We start from the raw sequence: 21,253 nt of genomic DNA, 5'->3' as shown, positions 1-21,253 counted from the left end.
GAAGTCTCTGGATAAAGAAAATATTTTTTTTTTTGCATTTGTGTTTACATTTACACATACCATTATGAAATAGAAGGTGTCTGCGTACAACAGTATACTCAAAGTGATTGTTTTTTTAATAACAAAGCAATAATTTTATCAAAACTGCAGCTGTTACATTTTTGCAAGGCTACTTAGTGGCATTGACATTTCTTTAACCTCCATAACAAACCACACTTATTCAATACCACTCTTTGCATGTCACACTGCTGCAGTGTTATGTGATCATGTAATGAAAGACCCAATCATAAAAAATAATATGCACAGTGGGGCAGAATTGGGGTTACCAAAAGAGCCTTAATTCTGAATTTCCTGACTCTTGTGGGTTTAAATCTTGAATATAACATTGTATTAACATACTTTTAATTGAGCAAGAGGGGAAAGAAAAGCACATATTAAAAGCCTTTAATATTTAAAGATGAGGATTTCTCAACGAATATTCTATCTTTCCACTCTTCAATAAAAAAAATTCTCTGTAATTTAAAACTAGCTGCTCTGCTGTCATTGCAATGAGTTATCTTAATTTTAAGACCTGTGATGTGACACAATTCATCTTTATTTTCAATTTGTTTGATCTTTCAATTTCTGATCTTGCCTGACTAGATCTTACTCCCTAGAAAGCACTTCCCAGCTCCTGTTAGCTGGAAAGAGAAGAATTTTCCTGTTACAATTTAGACACTAATATTACATTTTTTTAAAAGAAATAATGGGGGGGAAGGGGGGAAGCAAGTTCTTCTGGGACAAATCTAATTGGAGTTGGTGTAACTGTCAAGAAAAAATTTAATTTGTTGCATTTGTTTAACTTCATAAGACTCAAGAAACAAAAGAAAACAATTGTTTCTTTTTTATTGTTCTTTTTCTTTTAAAACAATGCATTTTTACCATAAGACTTCAGGTTTTATAAGACTTTAAATATTATACAACATTTTAAGCCACATCAGAGAATTTGGTCATATTTTTACTATTTTTTTCACATCATTTTGTTTTACTCACCCTATGAAAAAATCAAATATTTGGATCTTGACTAATGTATAAAAATCCTTTGACATGCCTCTGAAAATATGGCAAGTCTGTTGTTTTCAGAAAAAATTCTGGTTAATTGTCTGGTGCAAAAAGATTTTACAAATATAAATTCTCAGTATATGCCTCATTTAAAATTAATTAAAGTCAGAAGGAGAGATTTACTGTTAATCTTTTTTTTTCTATTCTTTTTATTCTTTTTAGGTTTTTGTCTCCTTTTCTTTTCTTTTCTTTTCTTTTCTTTTCTTTTCTTTTCTTTTCTTTTCTTTTCTTTTCTTTTCTTTTCTTTTCTTTTCTTTTCTTTTCTTTTCTTTTCTTTTTTCTTTTCTTTCTTTTCTTTTTTTTTCTCTCTCTTAACTTTATTTGTTAAAAAAATCAGGTTATTTACTGTAGCTATTTACAAATGTGCTAGGACAGGCATTTCTTTAAAAAGAGGAAAAAAACCTCTATGACCGAAAAAAACCTGGAGCAAAATAACAGAAATTCCCAAAATTTTTTATTTACTCCCAGAGATTTTATCTGTCTCCATAAAAAGACCACTGGAGGTGAAGTTCTAAAGAGACAGGTCTCACAAAGAGGAATTCAGCATGAGCTCATCAAAAGGCACATCTGATAAGAGCAGATTGGGCATCCAGGTTCCAAAAGGAAACCAGGGTTATTTTGGTATGGAAGTCAGTGTGTCATTTAACACAGCCAAGTGTCCTCTGAGGACCCCACTGGGAAATCAGCAGAGTTTTATGAGGTTAGCTGCAGCTTTTTGTGTAAACACCATAACCTTTTATGATGGGAAACACAGCCTTTTGCTTTTTATGTAAAAATGGCATTAATTAGGGTTTTCATGTTGTATGTGGCTGAATCGTTGATGTATCAGCTGCAGTTTGAAAGACTTGAGGTCCAACACTAGATAATGGTTTATTTCAATTTTTTTTGTCCATTAAACCTGAGATTTCGGGATCTTTAAACCAGAGAAGTAATGAAATAGATTTTGTTTTAAGAAAATTAATTCTTAGATAATTTACAATATAAAAGTAGTTAATTTCACATTCATTTTTATTAAATTCCAAACATGTACCAGGTAAAAACCGTCTGGTAATTTCCAGATGACATTGTGGCTAGATTTCTAATCTGGGTTGTTTTCCTGACTCAAGGTTCAGGATCAGTTTCTGGTTTTTGGTGTTTATTTTCTGTGGCAGGATTTGATTCACACTACCCATCAAATCACAACACGTACATTAAAGATGACTCCAGCCTTCCCTTTGTGGGGATCTTTGGATGAGGAATTAGACCATATTTCAAGTGCTTTGCAAAAATATGTATCTCTGTGTGTGTTGGCCTGAGATCTAGTGGAATTTCAATTATCCCTCACCGGTGTCCCTGAGTGCCACAAGAGGTTTTGCTGACTCTTTGGGGGAATATCTCTCCTCCTTGTCTCCTTTGGCAAAGGGGGTTTGGCTTCTCTCCCTGGACTGGGGTGGGAGGATGGAAGATGCCCAGTTTTTTTCTGGAAAAAAGCTGCTTATCAAATACCTGCAGTTATGCCTGCCCTTTGCATGATCTTTTCAAGATTCTCCAAGATATTCTGAGACATGTAAACTAAACCCTATGTCTATTTCTTTCCATATAGTCAGTAAAAGTTACCTGTGATTCCCAGTGTTGATAAAGCAAAATGCTATATTTAAAACCAGATACATTTTAAATGGCGGAAATATCAACAATGAAAACATTGGAATCTGTGGAAAATTTCACAACCCCTCCAGGAAATGTTTGTGACCTAGGTCATGGGTACAGTTATACTTCAGCTGGGAAAAAAATATTTCCAAAAAAACAACACCAGTGTTCATACAGTGTGAAATAAAACTCACTAAACCTTCTTGTCCATCCAGTCCAAACTAAAGCTGCTCCTGGCAGACACCAGCTCAGAGAAGTAAAATTTTATGGGCTGTAAATAAAATCAGTGAAACATTCCTAATGTAAAAGTTATATTTCTCCATATTAAAGGTGGGATAGTCAAGGTCTGTATGCAACCATCTCACTTGTCATCAAAGTGGCTTCTTAATTATACCACAGAGCACTGACTGAAAACATATCTGCAGATCTCCTGAGGACTTCTTTTTCTTTAGTGAAGTTTCAGGATTTTTTTCTAACCAAGTTCTATCTGATTATTTAGTTAAAAAATTAGAAACTGAGCCTTTTATTTACGCACAGCCCAGAATCTGCAGCTGCAGGAGAAGCAGGCTCCCCTGTGCTGCCCTGGGGGTGACCTCAGCTCTGACCTGCAGGACCACCCTTCTGGAGGGGAGAGGAGCCAGGTCCTTTTCCCTGGGCAGAAACCCGTGTTTTATGGGATGGCTGCATGGTGCTGAGAGACAAAGCCACGGCCACCACGTAAATCCTGCCTCTGGCCACAGAGGAGCAAATCCAGCCCTTCATCTCTGAGCCACTGAAAGTCCTGACTGCGATTGCTGATTGTTTAAGAATATGCATAACAATCTATGGGCCAAATTCCTCCCCAGTCTGAGACCAGCAGGCTCACTGCTTCAGCTTGTCTCCTCTCCAAGGGATTGCACAGACTGCAAGCCAGTGGAGAATCTGATGGACTGCATTTCTTTTAATTTACCCCACAGAGTTCTCCTCTGAGAAGGAAATTAATTTCTTCTCTACTTAAAAAATCCACTTACCTGTCAAACTTTCCCCCCAGTTATACCACAGAACTGAAATAACATTTTTAAAACCTCAGCATAAGATCCCATGATGCTGAATAATTTAGACCTTTAGAAGGTGGTTAATTTTTAGGATCTTAGCAAAACCATACGTGGTTGCTTTAAATAGCAATGAAAGGCTGATTTAAGCCATTAAATTTTATGTTGTGTGTAATGTTGTAATTGATGTCAAGCCTTTCCCTTATTCTTCACACTGACATTGGGCAGCCTCCTCACTGCTTGAAGTGCAGTTACAAGAGTCCAGACAAAGTAGAGTACCAAGAAAGGGTGGCAGTAATGGGAATTTGTTGCAAAGAAAAGAAAGGTTCAAATGTTAAATAATTAAGCATGAGCCAAATTTTGCTAGTTTCTTTCTCATCCATTTTGGGGGATAATTGGGTGCATTAAGTATTTTGCTGAAAACTGTTTCTTCTGTGTCTGCACATAAAACTTTATTACCCTTGTAAAGAGCATGCTGTGAATTCTGATGCTTCTGTGTGTTTGGGAGCATATAATTATTCTCTTTACAGGAAAACACTTTTACCTACATCCTAAACTGAACAATCCACCTTCCAAAGCAGCAGCTGCTTGTGCTCAGCTTCAAGCAAACCTGAGGAAAAAATGCAAATTCAGCTCCAAATTGAATAAGAACTCTTCTCTCCTTCCAGCAGACTTCAGTTCAGTGTTTTGCCTCACCTTTGCTATTTCCCTGGTAATCCTTAAGCAGTTTAAGAAAAGTTATGGTGACTTAAGGCCTTTATTCTGGCAACACTAGAATGAGCTGAGTAATGTCATTCATGTGGGGGCAATATCTGGGGTCAGCAAGAACAATCCACATATAAAGACATGGAGGTGCCACTGTCAAATCAGGAGAAAAATCAAGGGAGCTTAGAGACCATTCTCCTTGCTACCCCATGTTTCTTTAGGGTTTGTTTCACACTATTGAATCAAACAAAAACCATCCCATGTCACAGGTGACACGTTAAATCAGACAGGGAACCTTCCCCAGCAGGCAGTTTTCATGAAGCCACCCTGTTTTGAAGGATGAGGTTTGCTAGCACAGAGATGTGCAGATCTCAGAGCTGGTCCCAGAAAGGTGTTGGCTTCTACCTCAGGTGTCCTCAGACCTGTTCTCCTGGTCACTGCAATCCTTGAGTATCTGGAGTATTTGTTTGTCTAGATTTGCTTAAATACAAACTGAAAACAATCATCCAACCACCATTTTATCTAAAAGGTACATCACCTGGGCAAGTTTAGGACTTATTTTTTTTATTTTTTTTTGTCATGGTTCTCCCTGGTACAGCTGCTTTATACAACAAAAGTAAAGTGTGACTACAAACTTTCTCAGGGCTAAACAAACTCCCACATGGATTAAAGACTGTCACCACTGTCACCTCTCCCTAAGCCCAAGATTCAGTTCTTCAGTCTCTTACATTTCATCCATATTTAAAAGAAAAACACCAAAACAGAACACCCAACTCAAAATATTGAATTCTATCACTTCAGAAGAGGATACAAAACAGAACAAACCACATGAAACAGATGTTAGTCACATTAATTAATCCATTATTCAATGTTCATTCCCTACAGGGATAAGATACACTGGTATAATGAAAATTTTAAAAATTCAATATAATTTTGAATTGTCTCCTACAAACCACACCAGTTATCTTACAATATTTGCCCCAGTCAGTGAGGCTAAGCACTGGTAACTGTTATGTGAGGTATTTATATAGCAATGATAAAAGAGTGGATGTGAGACAAAAGGTAGGAACAGTCTTTGAGCAGCTAGAGCATTGGTGTGAGCTGCTAAATGTGAGTGCAACTCCAACCTTTAACTGGGGTGTTTCCTGTTTATTCTCATGGTCTTTCCTTCCCTTAGGAGCAGAGGTCAGGTTACTTTCCTGGTTTTAATCCCCTTATGGACTGCAAACTAGGAAAAGAAATACAACTGGAACCTTCCATGATGAGGGAATGAAAAGGAGGAAGAGAATAACCTTTCAGTGATCATAGTGCAAATGGACTCCAAAATCTATCTGCCAAGGGGACAATCCCTTTCCTTTAGTGGCCCATACCTCTAGAAACATGAACATGCCCTGAGAGGGAAAAAAGAGCAGTTTGATGCAAAACCACAAACCTGCTTTGACAGAATTATTCCTTTGCAGAGATCCTGTCTTTCACTGTAAGCCAAGAGCCCTCCTGGAAAACAAATTCATCTCACCAATCATCAGCCATTTAAAACACAAACCTGTCCCTCACCTGGCACCTTCAATTCCTTTTACACTCAGGGACACACCCAGAGGGTCAGTGGCATGGCTTGACCTGTGCTGGGACATGTCAGACAGGTTGTATCATCCTCTGGATATATATGTCAGCTCCTGTCCTGGAAATTGCAACAATCATTGCTGAGATACCAGACTAGTGCAGCATCATGTATTTTATTGTAAATAAAAGAGTACACAATGTACAGACTTCATCCTACAAATCCTTGTACAAAAGAAAAATCTTTCAGTGGCAGCCAAGGAAGCTGTTTTGAGATATGGGGAGAATTCACATGAGCAGAAGATCTCTACAAGGACGCCACACTCTGTCCTCTATCTTAGCCAAATCTGTCCATTTTAAATCAATCCATACCATGACCTTGAACCTTGGCACCAAAATATGAGTTCCAGGCACTCCTGCCTGGTGCTTGGAGGCACCAAAGAAAGGTCAATTATTTCCCACCCTGTTACTTGCCAGATTTCTTCTCACTGGAAGAGCTGAAGCTTTTATTTCCTGGAAGAGATTCTTCTCATTTTCTTTTTATGCCAAAATAATTAATTTCTGATTCCATAATTCATTTTCAGAATTAATAAATACCTATAGACAGAACAGGGCAGCTTCTTCTTGACTAGCACAAAAATCTTAAAACATCAGACTGGCAGGATGATCACCACTTCAGATCTTTAATTTCACCCTAAGCAGATCTGATTTGTTGGAGGAAGTAGCAGTTTACACATTGCAAAAATAAATGGTGCAGCAGGCGTTCATACACAGTAGGAGGTGTGAAAAATGGGGGGGAAGGGGAAAGGCGACTGATGGAAACAATCAGCTAATGCAGAATGAAAGCCTTTTTCTCTCTCCAAGTGGAACTAATAGGAACATCAAATATGTTAAACTAAAACAGAAATATGAATGCCAAAAATTTTTTTTAAGAACCTTTTATTTTCAGAAGTGGTCACACAAACCAGTGAAAGGAAAAAAAGGAAAGGCTTTCCTCTAAGCACAAGCAGTTTGAAGGACCTGATTTTGAAAACAATTGTTTTCTCCATCAATGTATTATGTGTTTGCTTAGAACAAATACCCTTGGAGGTGGCTGTCCATACTCTGGGGATATTTCCACAGGTGCTGGAAGCCAAGCACTAATCAACAGAGTAGGACCAGTAATTGTGAACACCCCCCAAGCCTTCAGGAGGCAGAGGAAGCAATCTCCAGTGGCTTCAGTGACTATGTTTTATGTTTCTTTCTGTTGTAGGTGATGCTGGAAGAAAACAAGAGCAACATCTGGTCCTGCCAAGCATCTGGCCAAGGGAATGGGCATAAAAATGCCAGTTTAACTTTCATCTAGTGCTGCCCATAAATACTGCTGTCAGACCATATAGTCATCTGCCATTAAACTCAGCATTTCAAAGGTGTTTTTTCTTTATCAGAAAGGCCATTAGATGTCAGAAATCATTTCATCAATAGCACTGTTTGGAAGCAAGGCAAGGGCAAGTTCTTAAGGAAGCATCTTTGTTTCAGAGGTTAAAACAGTAACATAAAGAAAACAAATAGTAAGTGACATATTAGCCATCTCATTCAAAAGCATCCAAATTAATGTCAATGTCAGGGGGTTAAATTATAGATATTTATTCATGATGTTATCAAAACTTCCTACATGCTACAAGAAACACAAAACCAATATTTTCTGAAAATGTCACACAAAACTAAACTGTTCCTTCAGACAAATGTAATTAAATGCCTTATCCTAGCAACCATCATGCTCACTATTAATGTTCATCCTTGTAGGGAAGACCAGGTGAGACAGCAAGTTTACTGGCCTTGGTCCCACACCAGTCCCCAGGGTTCTCCCATAAACCTGGCATTTATCCAAAACCTGTTTGGGGTAGGGGGGCCTCTAGTTCAATATTTCCTTTGAAACTCTCACATTTGGATGTCATAATTTTAGGTCTCAGAGCTGAAGAGTACAAGAGACAAGGGAGGCTGGTGGCATGACCACTGTCATCTCTGTTAGACACTGTCACCATTGTCTCAAAGAACCCTGGCAGTGCTTCCATGTGCAGCTCCTCAGGACCAAGTGCTGTGCCTCCTCTGCAGCTCCTGTGCCTCCTCTGCAGCTCCTGTGCCTCCTCTGCAGCTCTTGTGCCTCCTCTGGATCTCCTGTGCCTCCTCTGCAGCTCCTGTGCCTCCTCTGCAGCTCCTGTGCCTCCTCTGCATCTCCTGTGCCTCTTCTGCAGCTCCTGTGCCTCCTCTGGATCTCCTGTACCTCCTCTGCAGCTCCTGTGCCTCCTCTGGATCTCCTGTACCTCCTCTGCAGCTCCTGTGCCTCCTCTGCATCTCCTGTGCCTCTTCTGCAGCTCCTGTGCCTCCTCTGGATCTCCTGTACCTCCTCTGCAGCTCCTGTGCCTCCTCTGCAGCTCCTGTGCCTCCTCTGCAGCTCCTGTCACTGGTACAGAGATAATGATCATCTCCATCTTAGTAAATGGCTAAGATCCCAGGCCTGGAACTTGGCTGTCTCTATCATTTCTTTGCTCTGAGTCCTTGCAAACAATTCCCAGGCATCACTGAGTATTTTGTGCTGTACACTCAGCATTCTCCATGGGGAATTTGGATGCAGAATTCCTGCTTAGAAAGATGAGAGTTTAACAGGAACATAGCCCAGCTGGGTCACAGCCTCAGAGCTGTACAATAGGCTTCATCACTGCTTACTGCTGCAGATGTGGCCAGTGGACCATGCCTGGTATGAGTGTGGGTTGTCTGGTCCAGTGAAAGAGCTGCCCCAAAGCTGGCAAGCATTGCCATCCTGGCAATTTATCACTTAATTTTTTAAAATTTCTTTTCTTTGTGCCACAAAACATATAATGGCACTGCACCAGTTTTCCTGTTCTAAGCAGCATAAAAGAGCTAGTGATGGACCTGACATGTCTAAATCTGGACCAGGAATGCAAAGTAATGCAGTACAGAGATTTGATCCCATCTGCTCCAAAGCAGGTCAAAGAGGCAGAGCAGGGATTCAGTCCACATATCAAATCTCAGTACACAGAATGAAAACACTTTACACTTTCAAGACTACCTCTTCACATATTTACTGGTGCAGCTAAGACTGTCATGACATCAAATCAGAAAATTAACCAAGTGCACTCCAATCATTCTGCATGTGATCTGACCCATTGCAAGGCACATGCAAATTTAGATTTGGAGTAAAACAACTTTCTTTCATCAGAGCCTGTATGTATTTTTGGAACAAATTATGAATAATATGGAGGATTTTCTAAAACAAAGTCTACATTTAGCCAGCTGAGCATCAATTCCATAAATGATCATCTCTGTGCTTTTTCCTGTTGCTAACAGGGCAAAAAGTAAACAATTCATGGAAATAAAACTCAACTCCCAAATTAATGTAGCCACAGGTTAAATGATAAATAATTACAAGATGATCTGTAGTTTAAAAAAAAAACAACAACTCTTTTTTGGAGTTATTTTCATTCTGATTTTTTTCTTCTATTGTAAAACAAAGCTCAATGTAAGTCTGGTTGAAGAGAAGTGTGTATTTGGCCTGGTTTATTCTTGGTACCTACCCATTATCCTCATCTAATTACTTAACTTTTGTGAACTCCTTCAGAGTAAACAAACTGTGTTAGTGTCCTTTACTGATGGGCTTCAAAAGACCAACAATTATAAATTTTATTGCTCAGAATTACAAGATGATGGTATCTCAAGAGAAGGTGACAGTGAGTTAACAGATAGGTCCCCAAGGGCAACTGGCCCAGACCTACAGACTCCCTTCTCCAAACAGAGAAACAGGCACAATTAGCAACTTTCAAAATGATAAATCTCTTTCCTTCATTCAGCAAGCCTAATGTCGTTGAGGAGACTGTCCTTCATTCACATTTTGGTACTAATTAACTCATAGCATTTAGTTTTATCTTATAAGAATCCCTATTTCTTTAGATGTCATCTCACAGGAGAAAATTTTCTGACAAATATTGTCAGAAAAAACAATTACAAAATTAACTACTTTGCAACCGTCATTTGGCAAGCTGTTTCAAGGCAAGGCAAATTTATTTCAATTATACATTTATTTTAGTTTTTTTCTAGTGTGGCCTTCAGCTCAGAATAGCAGAACCAGCAGCAGCAACAGCAGGGGATAAATAATTGCCTGAAGACTTTGAGATGCATATTGCTGTATTTCTAACAATCCCACCACTACATTATCTAATCATTAAAAAAAGATATTATTAGAAAGTAGAGCATGGGAATGAAAATTACTGTCTGCTTAGGTTTTTCTAATAAAACTGTGATTTTCATTTTTCAAAAATATATGTAAACTGAGATGTGGACATTTTGACCTAGATCTCTTTGGTATCTATGTGGGAGTCAGCTTATATATAGGACTGACATTTGTGTTTCATAAATGAATAAACCAGCTGCAAATGTATTCAGGAGTCTGGAATTCTTCACTCAGGTACTTTGATGCTTTGAACACCTTCTGGGTACAACCTAAGATTTTGTCAGCAAGCTTAACAAGTTTTTTGAAATGGATGTTTTTTACGTTGTCTATTTAATTTTCCTCTTCAACTCATGATATAAGGCAGAACAGTTATAAATATAGTTATTTCCCTATTTGTTATATACTTTGTTCCCTAAATAGAAACATGATTTGCCTCCCAGTCCATTCAGAAATCCCTTTTCTTAAAGAAACTTTAATTCTTGATTTCCAGAATTGAAGAAGAATCAAAACACAGGATTTTAATCCACTGGACCACTCTTTAATGAAAGAGTCAGTAATTTTCTGTTCAAAATTTTCTAAGCATGATAAACAACGGAAAGAGGACAAATAACTTCATACCTAATTCCTACAGATTTTCACAGTTTCAAATAGCAATTTAAAAACCCCATAGTTTTCTAGAGCTCTTTCTCCCAGTTTATGGAGGTCACAGAAGTTCAGGTCCCATCCAGCCATAACAGAATTTTTACCAAACTGTCTGAAGTTTGCCCATCGCTATTTCGGGCAGAGAGCAAACAGTGCGTGTGATGCTTTTGGCACCTGCAGCCATAGCAACATAACTAATAGAAAGACATCTGTTTCTGTTATGATGGAAGGATGTTTACATTATGGCAAATTTGCAAGTTCTGCAGAGCAGAGGCCCTGTATTGGTAAAGGAAATCATCATTGAGTTTGTTTAGCTCTGAACACTTACTAGGGGCCACCTCGATGGGTGATCTGGAAGCCAGAAAGTGTTGTGGATCTTGGCTTCCCAACAGGCTAAGTGCTTGTGCAGAACTTTTGGCCAGAGAGCAGAATCCATCTTCCTCAATTTTGACAGCAGTGACTTTGGTAAATTGCAGGGGAAGAAGAGGTCTCTTCCTCCAGTAGCTCTGCACTTGATTTTGTCAGGTGTTTTAAAACCAGATCTGTGTGGCAAACTCAGTTTTCACAGTTTAGATGTTCCAAGGTCAACAAAATGATGGTCATGGAAAATATCTTACACTTCCACTCTGAAAATAACTATTCAAATTTGAGGGTTAAGTCATAGTGGTGGGAAGAAGGGAATCTCAGGCTGTTGGACAAAGGAGAAGAAGGGAGAAAAAAATAAAGGCAGTAAGTGATGATATCATACCAGCAAGCAATCCAAATGCAGCAATTAAATGCAAAGTAAAGCTGGAGAGCTGTTAAAATCACAACAGAAAAAGTCAGATGTTCATCAGGACTCACTATGCAGTGTTTGTGCTAAAGCAGAAATATTCAACAACAGCAGAGACCTCCCTCTGAGCTGAAAAAAAAATGTGTATGAATACGAATCATGTTTGTATATGTATATGAATCACAGCAAATAAATCTGGAAGGAACTTCTAGCAGTGCTCTAGTTTTCCTCCCCCTCCAGTGCTGACAAAGTTCAGCCTCTGTCATTCTAAACAGTTGCATTTTAATTGTTCTTATAGAATAGCTCTTCTGCATCCCCAGGGTTCAATCTCTTCGTAGGTAACACCTTTGCATTAAAATTTATTGCCTTTAATTTAACTCATTATTCCTTGTGCTATCCTCAATGACATAGAAAAGAGCTTATTCTGTTATTCTTGTAGTAACTTTATAATTATATAATCTATAACCTATTTTCATGTGTCCTCTGGGGCATTTCTTCTCTGTGTTAAGAAAAACACAGGTTTTCAGTCATATGTGTTTCCAAATCTACTCTATTGCTACCATCAGAACCTTCTCTAACAGACCTCATCTTTCTTAAATTTGGCCCAAACTAGCCACAGAACTTCAATGGATAGACTGCTACCACAGATTATGGGTAGAAAGAAATACTTTGCCATGTATCTTATATTCCCACTCCTGTACCACTTCATTGATTCCTCTGCATCCACATGCCTTTGGTGGTGTTCAGGGGTGGGAGAAAGGGATGTGAGAACAATTTGTGTTAATGTCTAATCATACTCAATTTCCATTTGAGGAAGAAGAGTATGGTGCATAGAAAGAGTCAGTAGAGTTAAAGGCAGCCCTTGAAGGACAACTCAGAATGTCAGTGTTCTAAGGAGGACACATTCCAGATAGAAAGGGTCTTTCTGTCTGAAAACCATGTCTGTAAACACATCATTTTCAGCATTACCCTTAGGAGCACCTTTCATGTATTGTCCTCAGTATAATTAGAATCCTTTTAGGAGATCAAAATTTTTTCTTAGAATGTAAAACCTCAATACCATGAACTGCTAATCTTGATCTCACCTCTTCTGCAAATGATACACAGTGGGACAAGACTGAGCTATAGCCCCCTGACAACTCCCTACATACCAGTGAAACCTGCCTGAAGATCTGTGTCTTCTCCATTTCTAGCAAATTTTGTTCTCACAGTGGTGCTGACTCAGCATTTACAAACTCTCATGGCAGCTGGAGTCACAAGGGTCCCTAGAGGAAAGACATGTACTGGGGGGGAGATGAGTTTTAGCTAAAGAAGTAGCTATAACTCAGAAAATCTGGGAGATGCCTATTTTAAATTTTAAACAAAGTAAAAAATGCAGCATAGAATTAAAAAAAAAAAAAAAAAAAAAGGCTTCCAGTGTAAAAAAACTACAAGAGTGACATCTTCAATTTTGGTGATCTGTCTCTCCTGTTTCTTTGGCTTTCTAAGGAGGAGTAATAGTGCATTCTTCCATTTTTCACAAAGTTAATTTTTACAGCAGGTCACCGATAAAGAAAATATAAACAGATGGTATAACATGGTAACAGTCTGGCCAATACACAGGAAAAGGGATGTCTCCCACACTTAAATTCTCAGAGATTTTAAGCTTAAAGTGATGAGACAGTAGAGAGGCTTGGTTGAAGGCACAGAAAGAAGCAAAATCCTGATTGCTGAGGACATACTGAAGCTCAGCCATGAAACTGAAGGTTGCACATTGAGGTGGAAGCTAAAAATGACTCTGATAAGACATGAAGTTATGCTGATACAGGAATCTCTTACTTTCTTTGCCGCAGATGAAATCTGTGACCTATTCAAACCATTCAGCCTCTCCAAATCTTACTCTGCCTGTGTAAACTGAGACTAGTCCTTAGTCCCTTTAGCAAAGTTCCTTAAGAGCTACAGATTGGAAGTGATGCTTGCACAGCACCAGCCAAACGCAGGTTCCTTTCAAACTCATGGCAAAATTCCTCTGGCCTCTTTGGCTGTGTCTATATTAATAAATTAAATGTGCCCAGTGCCATTCTCTAGTGTTGCAGCCAGCTGGCAGGGAGTTGCCTGTATCTATATTACTAGGATTTTATACTTTCTTAAATGGGGTGGCCATATCCAAACTTCTGGGAAATGCTTGTGCAAGATCCCCAGCTGTCCTAGGAATTGTGCACTGTGTGCAAAGTTCCACCTGGCCCCCACCCAGACCATCACAGGGTCCCTTGTGACACTTCAAATGTACAGAAATTGCAGTCCCAGTCCCTGCAAATGTTCCTTAGAACCATCCACCAGTTCTGAGTAACTCTTGAGCCAGGCACTGGACCTATTAATCTTACTATGCAATACAGTTAGAAGCATTAACTCCATTAATACTTCTTTCAAGTGTTCAGATAATTTCCTTCTATCATATTTGCAATTATTTCTATATTCTGAGAGTGCCTGTAAAATACCAGCAGCATTCAGCTTGGATTTAATCTGATTACTAGTGTGAAATACCAGCCTGTAAGATCTCCATTTTGGTTTCCTTTCATCAGTTCATTCTGCAAAGCCACCTTCACATAATTACAGAAACACCCTGTGAGATTTGTGAGCCACTGTGCAGTTCAGATGGCTGCTAGAACATAGAGGTTAATCTCAAACCTGATCTGCAGCCAAGGTGGGCTGGTAAACTCCAGTGAAGCATAAAGAGCCAAATTATTAAGGCAGGGCAAGTTTTTACACAGCATTGCTCATTGAGTGCAAGCAAAATAGAGTAATCCCTGAGCTACCAGAATCAGCTGGCTATTTCCAAAAGCCAACAGCAGCAAGGAAGTTATTGCATGACTCCTTTCTGAACAACAGAAGGGAAGGTTGGAGAAAGGAGGGGCTGGGTGGGAGTGGAGCAGTTTGACATCTGATATATCATTTTTATTAGGCTGAGTCTAATACACATTCGAATTGTGTTTTCCTCACTTTTTTTTAATGAAATGGAGAACAATAACACTAATGGCATAGATCCTCATGAGTGACAGAGTAATTTAAACGTCAGAGAGCCTGCCATTTCAGACAGTGTTAGTTCACATGTGAAAGAAACTGAAAACTCAGAATTTGTGTTAGAAAAAATAACCAAAAAAAAGTAAATAAAAACAAAATCTTGAGTGGGCTGTAACACATCTGTCTGCAGGCACATGTAAAAGACTTAGCAGGAACATGAAAAAAATCATATTCTCCAAGTATACACATGCTAACACACAGACATGCACAATGAACACAGAAATTGAAGGGAAGGCAGGGCTGGGTGCTCCTTGGAAGCTGTTTTCTTAACCTCTGTGACAGCCCAGCCTCCCTGTGCACCCCCCCAGCACTCCTCATGCACTGCACAGTGTCAGCCAGAGCACCAACAGCCTGAGTGAAAACAGCTTTCACTGGGATGGGAAAGATAGCACAGAGATTAGTGCTTTTCATGTAGAAACCTTGTGGCTGGTGAGCACAGCTGAAGACAAACAGGAGGGAGGTGAGGGGAGCCGGTGCAAGCAGAGGCAGAGCCTAGGTGGTTTGGGAGATGCTGAAATCCATCAGCAGGCAGCTCAGATCTGAGCTGGTCATCTGCAGCCAGGGCAGAAATCACAGGCTGTGTCAGCGGCCACAAATCTTCCTGCCTTTGAAGTGGCCAGTATTTTACCCCAAAGTTACTACCTCAGATTGTTATCTGGCTACTTGCTGGCCTATGTGAGACAAATTGGCAGTCTTTGGCTAGATCCTGGTGGACTAATTCCACAACACCACATTTGGCATTCATTAACTGCCCTGGCTGTGGGGCTAAGTAGTAAGGCAGAGAGGCTGAACCTCCATTTCACCCCTCAGAGGTGGTCTTTCCAGCCCAGCTTTAAGTCCCATGGATAAATCAGTATGAGGCAGTAGGTACATGGGTAATTAGATGGCTTTGAAGGTATTTCCTTCAGCAGCACTGCATACAATTACATACTGCTTGCAGATTGTTAGCAGTGCAGTGAAACCAGGGAAAGGAAATCTTTCACTTCCCTGCAAGCTTCTTAAATGTGATTAGTGGAGAAAGGAAGATAAATAGTTGAGATAGCTATTGAGAGAAAGGTGTGCAGGGAACACAAAGAAAGAAATACCTGAATGCTGGTATTAATTTATTAAATATTTTCTTCCTGAGCAAGTGTAATTTGCTCTTTCATTTTTATTGAAAGTTTTCTTGGCATTCTTAGACAAATTGACACTGCAAAAGATTCTCATTCTTAGGCTCAATCTGCATTCATAGGCTTTATTTAGATTGATTGCTCCTACATGGCAGCAAAGATAAATGCTCTCCTGAAGCACTCTTACTGTAGATACAATGCAACCCAAGGAAAATCAAGTCAATCAGCACTAAACTTGCATTCTGAATAACCTACTACAAGGCACTTTTAATGTTTTAAACACCATTTGTCACTGTCACACTGGAAGAAAAATTGCAGTTCACTTCAGCTAAGTGGTAGCTCACTTCAACAACATGAAAATCCTCTGAACTCCTGCTATATTCTGACCTCAAAGCAGCTCTCTGTGAGCTAAGGCTTTGAAAGGAGGGGAAGAGCAGGAACTGCAGTGGGGCTGCATCCCTGCAGACAAATGGAATGAGCTGAGGTCAGTAAGGAGATACAAGCAGGTGTGCAGGTCCCTAACACTGTGCTCACTGCAGGTCCCTGTTCAGCTGGACACCTGCTGATGAATTTCACATCTCTGCATGACAAGCAGCTTGTGTCCACACTGTAGATAAAAGAGGGTGTCCCAAAGACTGGGAAGGGGCAAAAAAACCCAAAGCAAAACAAAACAAAAACCAAAAAACCTCCCAAAAACAAGAGAAAAGTGACTGAGGCAAAGCTCATTTTAGCCTGATTTTTGGAAGAGCAAAGTTTGAAAATAACTGACTTGTAAAACTGAGCATCAGCCCACATTAAGAGTTGTCTGAGGAAAAGCTCTGAGAAGTGAGGAAGATGTTATCTTGACATCTCAGAGTGCCCTCTCTGATCCTGGTTCTTCTCAGAATGGAAGTTTTGGGGAATTTTCCATTGAGACACAGTCCTCCATTACCTCACAGAATCACAGACTCATGGAATGGCTGTGTTTGGAAGGGACCTCTGGACATCATCTAGTCCAACCCCCCTGCTCAAAGCAGGATCAACTAGTTCAGGTTGTTCAGAGCCATGTCCAATTGTCTTTAGAATTCCTCCAAGGACAGAGACTCCACAGTCATGCTGGGCAACTGGTTCCAGTCCTTGACCACCCTAACATAAAAACGTGCTTTCTTCTGTTTAAGCAGAGTTTCTTGTATTTCCATATGTGTTCTCTTGTCCTCTTCCTGAGCACTGCTGAGAACTGGCTATAGATCTCATTATTCCTGTATAAATATGTATTTATACGTATTGGAAAGAACCCCTCTGAGTCTACACTTCTGCAAACTTAGCAGTCCCAGCTCTCAGCCTCTCCCTGATAATTCCTTATATTTCATGTTCAAGCATGTGCTCAAAATTTTGCTGGGTGTGCTTTAAGACAGAGGTTCTTCAGCACTTCATGCAGTAATGAGTTTTCAAGTGCACTAAAATGTCCATATCCTGTCAAAACTTCATCCTACAGATGAAGTTAATTTTCCCCTTTAAAAAAATAGCGATGCAGGTACTTATGGGTAGGACATTAAATTAGGATTTCATTAAAACCCCACAATTTATACTTGCATTTTTTGAAAGCTAACAACAAATTCATTTTCCTATGCAGATTAAAGAATTTTTTTCTAATTTGTTTTTCTAAATGCTGAACATTTTTTATTCACTCAGTAGTTACTAGACATATTTGTAATATGCTGCAATATTTAAAATTAAATTTCTGGGCTTCAAGAGAATTTTATTTTCAGAATAAGAAAACAGTTAACTGTTTCAAAGCAATTTCAGCAAAAATGTCAGTTAAAAATGTGATGAAGTGTACTCATCATTGAAGAAGCACAAAGGCTACTTCCATCACTTGATTTTTTTTATTTCCTTTTTAGAAGTTTTGTTTAGGCAAAACACTCCTTGCACAAAATTTTATGAGCAATTTTAAGGCAAAATTGAATGCACTGGTAAATTAAATAATGCAAGGCTTGATTTTTTTTTTCCTTTTTGCTTCAAGAAAGTTATCTCAGTGTTAAACCCTTGTGGAAACAAAGCATGGTAGGTTTCTGTTGAGTTTTTTGCTTTTTTGCTTTTTTTTTGTGTGTGGGTTTTTTGAGTATTGTTTTGTTTTGTTGTTTGGTTTCTTTTTTGGGTTTTTTTTGGTTTTTTGGGGTTTTTTTTGTTTTTTGTTTTTTGGTTTTTTTGTTTGGTTGGTTTTTTTTTTTTTTGTTGCTGTTTTTTTTTTTTTTTTTACTGTGATATACTGTGGTGGATAAATAATAATTTAATTCCTGGATGCAGCCCAGAGAAAGTAGACATAGATAATAAACTAACCTTCCTCAGCTTTAATTGTTTTTTCAGTTTGTCTTTCTGCTTTTCATAACTTAGAAATTCCATTTCAATAGTGAAAGGAAATATTTAACAGCATAAACATAAATTAAGTTTTTTTTAATATGCATTTATTTTGTTGCACACTGTCTGCAACTTCCATTAACTTGTTGGAATGAATCCCAAACTAAAAGGAGCTGTTCTTTAGCAGGTTAACACTTTTGCATATATTATGTGTTCAGTTTATGCTGAATTCAGTAAATTCAGATTATTCTTACAGAATTTAGCTTCAGCTTTTGCTTTTTCTGAGCCGAAAGTTAAAGCAATGAGAGCTGAAAGGAACTGAGGAATAGCTCGCTGAGGAAATAAGATTGTTCCATCTTTTCACACATCGTGGTAAGAGGGAATTCAGAACAGCAGTGACAGATTTTCTGCTAGGCTCACATAGTTAGACAAATGTGTATTGTTGATTCAGCTCCTCTAGCAAGAGACATGCAGGACACAAATATAAGATAGAAATAAAAGCACCATGTGTAGATATGACTAAGTTCTCATCTCTGGAAATGCAAAAAAGGGGGAAAATTATATCCTTGATTCAAGCAGGATTATTTGCATCCGCTATCATCTCACACAGAATTATAAAAGCTTCTGATAAGGCAAATTACTCTTAGGGAGTTCACTTTCTGGAATATACACTGCTGAGTCCTTGCCAGACTAACAGGTCTGAGTCAGCCCTATCCTAATCATTTTATCCATAGCCTGATTGTCCATGTGCCTTATAATCTTGGATATTGTTCAAAATAAATAATGGCAGTAACAAGCCACAGGCTGAACTTTCCTCTAAAATTTTTTCAAGACAACATCTTCTTGCATAAGGCAAGCAACATCTGCTGAACCAAATGAGGAAGAAATCCTAATGGCTAGGATGGAGGAGAGGAAAACAAGTGAATATCAAGGAGAAGTCCTATCCCACAGAAACCAGAGGGATTTCTGGCTCATGCTCCAGGCAAACTGGGAATTTGCCGCTTACCTCCATGCTCATATTCATCACAGCTCTAAGCTGGATAAACTAACACCTCTGTGCCTCTTCTTCTTGAAGGTGAATGTAAACAATACATCCTATTTAAACACTTCCATTTTCTAATAAAAGTTTTATCCTCTTTAACTCTGAACTTGCATACCAGGCACTTTCCTGGTGCTTCCTAGACACACGAGCACTGCTGCTCACACATTCCTACTCCAGTCACAGGCTGGTCATCTGCATTTGGCTTATTATAAACCTCAGAATTTTGTATTTTCACAACCGTATCAAAAAAGCTCTACACTGATTCTTCCCATGTGATAACTCTGGTTACTTTTGCCTGCTGAGTTTGTTTCAGGTTTTGTGCTGCACTTGGACAAATTATGGTTTGTGACATAGTTTCTTTGCTGGTAGGTAGCAGAAAGACATTTTTCTGAGACAAAAGCACATTTTCCAGCCTCTGTGAGAACAGCAAAGCACTCAAGAGGTGTGTCCCACAGCTTGGAATTGCCTTTTATGTTAGCGTTATGTTGAACAATGTCATATTTAAACAGTTTTAATGCTTTTCAACTTGTGTTTTCATATATAGAAATATATCAGTACAATGAGGTCCAACTGAAGCTGAAGTTAGAGCAAATCAGTGATCCAATTGCACATAATTCAAACTCCCCAGATTTATTTCTTTCCACTAGAGAATGTCTGTCAGAGCCAGGAAAAAATTTTATCACCATGCTAAATTCATATCAACAATTAAATAATCGTTTACAGAAACGGCAATTTTGCTTTGCAAATAGCACAATGATTCCCTGAAGCTTTTTTTTTTTTCTTCCTGAATCCCTCAATCCATTTCTCTTGTGTGCTTTTGTACATTTTTAGTTTATTTGAAGAAAAGTTTTCTTTTTTGCCTGGGATTATAACTATCAGCTATCTTTCATATAAAAAAAGCACAGACAAGCTGTTCACATTTGAGGTTGGAGAAGTATTTGTTTTTGTTTGAATTGATTAGCTGTTAGCAATAAAACAAAATGTAAATAACTGCAAGAGAATGATCAGGACAGCAAAATTCCTTTTTGTCCTTGGTATCAGATCTGGATCAGATGAGAGGAAAAAAAAAAAAAAAAAAAAAAAAATAGCAACAAGACTAAATCTCTGATGCTGTTTTGCCTGAGTTTGCTGGATATTTTTGTGAATGTAATAATTTGTTAGGATAGGCTTGGGCTCTCCAAAGGGAGATGATATGGGATACAGGAATGGGAGTAGGAGTGACTTGATTTCTGAGGAAAGCACGGGACTGTGTGAACAATTGCAGCTGATGAAGTTTCAGCACTGAGTCTCCCAGAGCTGCAGGTACTCTGTCTCTGCCACACTGAAGTTACAGGGAAAACTATGTCTGTGCAGGGAGGAACCCTCTGAAGGGAGGGGAAGCTATAAATGGAAGGCCATTTGTACATGATTATCTATTGTAAACTCATAATCCAGGCCATCCTTAATAAAAACATTGAGTTCACACAGGCCTTTGTACATCCTCAGGAATGCAGAACTGGAGGGGAGAGCTGAATCACTGAGTCCAGTTTCCTGTTACTTTGGGCACCATATTGCAAGATATCTTTCACAAACCTGAAGTTTATGCCAAAATTCTTCATGGAGAAGGTGGCTATCTCAGCCTCCCTTTCTTCAGATGAAGCAACTTTTCCTTAGAGAAGTGAAATAACAGAGCCATAATCATTCAGTAGCGCTGCAGAAATACTTGGACCAAACCTCCTTTTCCTGAGCATCCTCTCCATGCTCATCAAGGCCTTCTAAAGGTGCTTTCCAAATTTCAAAGATCAGTGTCTCAACAAAACTGTTGTTTTTCATGCCTGCAATTCTTTGCCTTGCTGATTTATGTTAAAAAGGACTCAGTGCTCCTCAGTAATATTAGAGAAACCCTTCAGCACACATTTTTTTCTGGCATTTCTCAGAACACAGAATTGCTCCCAAAGTGACTGGCTTCTGGAAGCTATTGGAAAACAACATGAAATCTTCAGTTTTTGAATAAAACTTTCCACCTGTCCTTATGGATGCTGAAAATTAAAGTGTGCAATTTTA

Source organism: Erithacus rubecula, assembly GCF_903797595.1.
Source record: "Erithacus rubecula genome assembly, chromosome: 2".
NCBI lineage: Eukaryota > Metazoa > Chordata > Aves > Passeriformes > Muscicapidae > Erithacus > Erithacus rubecula.
Note: the sequence above shows the minus strand (reverse complement) of the source record.